This window comes from Aquarana catesbeiana, linkage group LG12, assembly GCF_042186555.1.
Source record: "Aquarana catesbeiana isolate 2022-GZ linkage group LG12, ASM4218655v1, whole genome shotgun sequence".
Lineage (NCBI taxonomy): Eukaryota > Metazoa > Chordata > Amphibia > Anura > Ranidae > Aquarana > Aquarana catesbeiana.
In genome coordinates, this window is record NC_133335.1 from 50,478,294 (window position 1) to 50,484,293 (window position 6,000).

Genomic DNA, 6,000 nt, shown 5'->3' on the forward strand with positions numbered 1-6,000 from the left:
TAGAATCATTAATGGTGTCTGTGTTCAACATTTAGCTGGCTGATGACAGGCCTGTGAGGAGGAGCACAAGACTGAGGAGGCAGAAAGAGCTTAGTCACTTCTCAGAGCTCCGGATCCCCAGCTGCCAATATATCAGCAGCCGTCAGACACTCCCAGCCAGCTGAAATAGCGTCACATAGAGAGGAGGCGGCGATTCTTCATAGGCCTCTACAGTCAGCACAGTGCTGTGTAATGCAAGGGACAATGGGGAAGAAATTCAATCAGGAAGGCTATGATAGTATTGATCACAATTGATCGCCTTCCTGTGATAAAACAGGAAGATCGATAAGACCAGAGAATGACACAACTAATCTCTACTACCCTGCTGTCCCCAAGATAAGTGCCAGGGCCTGTTGTCCCCTCTCCATACGCCTAAAGCGTATCTAAACCATCCTCCCCTCGCCATGTGCTTAAAGCGTATAAAAACATCAAAATAAAAATGAAATATATTGCAGCGCACCAGTCGGTAGATGAGATGGCTCAAAAGCACGATAATTACTTTATCTTTCATTACTTCTCCTGGTGATCGTGCTAGTAACACTTCCTTTCCTAGGATGACAACGCTTACTGCACTTATGGAGGAGCAGCTTTGTCACCCTAGGCTGCTCTTCTGGTTTGGACTACAAACACCTCCATCTCTCCTCATCTCCATTACATAGAGGGGAGTGGATTTGAAGTACACAACAAGGGAGCTGAGAATGTTTGTATAATTATTTGAGATTTCAAGTTCAGTGCACAGGAAGTTGCAAACAAAACTGGATTTTTGGTAAGATTAACGGCTATTTTTTTCTACATGCAGAAAATTTGTGCAGAAGAATATCTGACCTCTTCCAGCCTAATGAGAACCTTCAAGGCCAAAGATAGCCGACATCCTTCAAAATGTGGTGGGTTGTGAGGCATAGTAGGTGCAAAGGTGGTAAAAGTCATTGGGCGCCAGACACTTCTTGGATGTAAAAGAGGTTTTATTTCTTTGACAGTCCTTTTTATATTTTGCAAGGGAAAGAGGGTTAGGGCCAGGACACCCTTAAGGTAGTTGCAATTTCAAATGGCAGACACTGAGACTTTAACAGGAAGACAGCCGTACAGGGAAAGGCCCCAGCAAGGTGCCGCTTCTGCATGTGCAGGATTGTTGTCTCCTATGGTAACAGTACTTAACCACATGCTTACTGGGCACATAAGCTCCCCCCTCCTGCCCAGACCAATTTTCAGCTTTCAGCGTTGTCACTCTTTGAACGACAATTATACGACAAATACAATACTGTACCCAATTACATTTTTATAATTTTTCTTTTGGTTTCTTTTGGTGGTATTTGATCACCTCTGGGTTTTTTATTTTTTGTTAAAAAAAAATAAAAAAAGACCGAAAATTTTGAAAAAAAAAATGCAAAACAGTTTTATATTTTGTTATACAAAACAGGTAATTTTTCTCTTTCATTGATGTACACTGATAAGGCTGCACTGATGGGCACAGATAGGCTGCATTGATGGGTACTGATAAGGTGGCACTGGTGGGCACAGAGAGGTGGCACTAAAAGGTGGCACTAATGGGCACTGATGGGCGGCCCTGAAGGGCATTGATAGGTGGCAGTGATGGGAACTCGTAGGTGACACTGATAGGCAGCACTGTTAGGTGGCACTGATGAGGCATTGATTGGCACCACTGGTGGGCATTGATAGGTGGCACTGATGAGGCATTAATAGGTGGCACTGTTATACAATGGTAGGCACTGATATGCACTGTGGGCACTGGCAGGCAGCACTGGTGGGCACAAATGAGGTGGCTGTGCCTCTTCCTCTTAGGGACCGATGTTCCTTACACAGAGGCCGGTGATCGGCTTTTTTTAGCATGAGGAGAAAAAAAAAAAAAACTATTACCGATCTTCTGTGTACATCACATGATCAGCTGTCATTGACTGACAGCTGATCACATGGTAAGGGACTGATCTGTGATCATCTGAGTCTCATTGACTCCGGGATCACAGAGAAGGAAGCACCCAGGGAGCCTGCAAAGGGCAGGATGTCTATTGATGGCCTCCCGGCAATGTAGGTCCGCGAGGCAGCCGTCATTCGGCTATAGCGTGGACAGAAAGAGGTTAAATAGTTCCTAACTCAAAGTAACAGTTCTCTCAGCTGTACTACAACTTCTCCTTGTAGTTCTTCAGCCCCTTGAGCTCCCGGTCTCTCACTAGACCCTCCGATTCACTGACCCTGAATCCTGTGACCTCCTCAAGGCCTTTTCTGTGGTATCCCTCAAGCGTCACCCACGCTTCCCTGCTGGGTCCCTTCAAGCTTCACCCCTCCTGACTGGCTCAGTCCCTAGCTTGGCACACAAGGCTGCTCTGCAAGCGTAATCTCCGCTGGTTGAGTCCTTGACTTGATCACCGCCTGAAGTTTCCCAATTCTCCACCGTGCCCGCTTGGTGAGAATGCTGCTCCGGTACTTGCTTCAGTTACTCACTGTGGTCCCTGGTAAAGGCGATTGGTCCCTTGGTGGCGACAGCTTCCCTTCTACCTCCGACCACAACAGGTTCTCCAGCCAGCAGAACCATCACTTTTGGTTGGACTGCAAGCTGCAGTCCCAAGCCTGCGCTGCTCTCTTACTTCTGGATAGACCCTCACACAGCCTGGCAGCCTGAACCCACAGGATAGGCCCAATCTCTGGCCTAGCAGCCCGGAGCAGACAACACCCGTCCATCCAGACGGCGGTCTGAGTGGCACACAAGAACCTTGATCACCTGACCTCACCCGAATATATAGGCTCTCCCAGCAGGCCAAGGGATTCAACAAAATCACTGCCCATTGGCTGAGATACACCATATACCCATAACCTGACCTTCAGTTGTCCTTATCAATCTAATACCTCCAAGTGCCCGGCCACCCGGTGGTAGAAGAGGAAAATACAACCAGGCCAAACTTAGGGAGAAGTCAATGAATCAATAAAAATTAACTACTGTAGCTACTCCTGACCAGGAATTTGGCGAGGAGCTCCCTGACTAAACCCCATCTGCTTACCCTGAAAAAAAAAAAATTAAAATAATTCAGCCACCACATTTGAGAATTAGTAAGCTGGACTATATTTCTTGGTTTTATATACATTTTAAGTATGTATTCTAAAACAAGCCAAGTGCCTCATAGGTGTGCACAGCCTATTGCATTAGGGTGTGCACTCCAAAGCTCAAACACATATGCTCGTGTGTGCGTGCATGTGAATATATACTGACGGTGTCAGTAGGGCAGTGGATGCGGTCAGTAGTTTTTATTTTTATATCTTATTATTTTTTTACAATTTCATCTTTTTATTATTTATTTTTTACATTTTTTTTAGGAGCCCCCCAAAAAACGGGCGTTGCTATGATATCAGGGATCTAAACAGGGGGAATCTGCACCACAAAGGGTAATTAGGGTGTTCCCAGGCACACCTGGCACACCCTGTGCGCACGCCTATGAAGTGTATATATTTAAGTGTAAGTAGCCCTGACAATGAACTTTGGTGCATTCTATAAAGTATTTTCTTTATACACTATTGAAAACACTTCATTGGATTTCCTTATTGAACATAGATAAGAAAAAACAGAAATCTTGTCAGCGGATGACTTCCTGTGCTCTTCATCCTGCATGAGCCGGAAACGTCCTGTGCTAGCTCTTTGTACTATAAACCACCTTGCCCCTATGTTATGGAGAAAATGAGAGAGGAACAATTTTGTCGTTCTGCCAATGCTGCTCCTCTATAGAGACAGTAGGATGAGTATTGTCACCCTTGGACAGGAAGTGTGTTACTGGGGGATCAGTTGGCAAAAATAAAAACGAATGCAGCCACATCTATGGAATAGTGCGCTGAAAAAAAAATTACATTTATATTCTAGGATCTAGATACACATTAAGAAAAGTTGACATGGCTCTGGGTGGTGAAATCATGTTTTCAAGAGAACGTCATACGTCCACGAACACCTTCGGCTCCTTTCCCACTTGCGGCGGTATTTACCACCCTTCTTAAAAGCATTCTGCATGGCTTGAATTTCAGCTGATTTACCAGGAAATTGGGAGAAATTCGAGTTGCGGGTGGCCCTATTGGCACCACCTGGCTTGACAGACTTTAATCTGAAAATCTAATGCCGCGTACACACGGTCGGACTTTTCAGCTACAAAAGTCCAACGGACGCTGACGGACTAAAGCTGGCTGGTAATCCGATCGTGTGTGGGCTTCTCCGGACTTTCAACTGACTTTTTTAGCCTCAAATCCGACGGACTTTAGATTTGAAACATGCTTCAAATCTTTTACGTCGTAACTACGACGGACCCCGAAGTCCGCTCGTCTGTATGCTAGTCCGACGGACAAAAAAATGACGCATGCTCATAAGCAAAAACTAAACGGAAGCACTCGGTCTAGTAAAACTAGTGTTCGTATTGTAGGTAGCACATTCCTCACGCTGCAAAATCTGTGATCGTTGAATGCAGCGCATTTAATGTCTTCTTTACGAATGCTATAAAGAACGAAGATGTTTTGCTGTTCATATTCAAACAGAGTTCTCCCAAACAGATTTCTGGATTCTTTTTCTCTTTGATCTCATGAATGACATGGTATGCTTTTTCAAAACAATGTTTCCATACTAATAATACTTTTTAAACTTTTTTTTTTTTTGGCGGAGTCATCTTTTCTTGTAATTTTTATCCAGATATTTATTTTATGATTGTTGTGGAACTTTTTTTCTGTTTATCTATAAATTTTTTTGTAAAGTTACCACAGGGAACCCATTTTTATATATATTTTTTAAATTTTTTTTAATGTTTGTAAAGTTACCACAAAGAACCCTTTATAATTTTTATTTTTATAGTGATTTGTTATTTTTTTTATATAAAGTTAACCCAAAGAACCGTTTTTGGTTATGTATCTTTTTTTTTTTTAAATACTTACCACTCGAACATTAAAATAATGTTAATAATCTATTTTTGTTGTGTTTTTGCAAAATCAATGAGATTGTTGTCCCTTGTTAATTTAAAACATTGTGTCTAAAATCTATGATTTAAAATAAAAAACCTAAACTCAAAAAATATCCATTTATTTATGGTCTAAATAAAATAAAGAGGAAGTCAATGCTGGAAAAAGTATGCGTACAAGAAAATGGGGATCTTGAGGAGTCCATATAAGAGGGAGCACAATCTGGTCCAAGAATCCCAGAGATCAACAGCACCAGCAGATGATATAGATGTCCCCAGACTGTGGTACTACAACAGCCTGCGTCTTCTGTCAGACCAGACTGAACCCAAGTCATCACTTTCTTCTCTTCCCTGCAGCCTTTCCTCCACGCTGCCCTGCAGCCTTCCCTGCAGCCTTCCCTGTAGCCTTCTTTGGAGGCTGTGGCTCTGGTGTTTCAGTTGTGGCAGGAGGAGGAGGAGGAGGAGGAGGAGGGGGGGCTGCCTCATGTAGTTGGGTGTTTCGTGTTAGCGTGCCCTGCAGCCCCTTCTGGATTGTTTCCCCAAATAGTCGCTCACAAATGAGGCGCTGCTCCCAATCCATTTGAAGAAGCCTGCTGGCTAAGTAGCAGCCATAGGACTCTTCCGCTTCGGGGGGGCTCTTCAAAAAACGGGTGGCCTCTTGCATGAGGCGCAGGGATGCCTCCTGTGTGACCGTCCCCTTCCTGGCCCTTTTTTTGGGAAGGTGGAGGGGAAGCACTTGTGATTGGGTCATGCTCCTACTGGGCCCAGCCACCTCACTTGGCCCAGCCACCTCACTTGGCCCAGCCACCTCACTGGGACCAGCCACCTCCTGCCTGACACTGGGCCCAGCCTCCTCCAGGATGATGGAGAATCCGCCCTCCTCCAGGCTGTCCATGGGCCCGGTCTCCTCCTGCCTGCCACTTTCCACACATTCCTCCTGGATGGACTCATCCTGTGTATAAAAAAAGGACATGGTTTTATTTATTTATTTGGGGTTCATCAATGACACACAATTTGCTTCTCATGA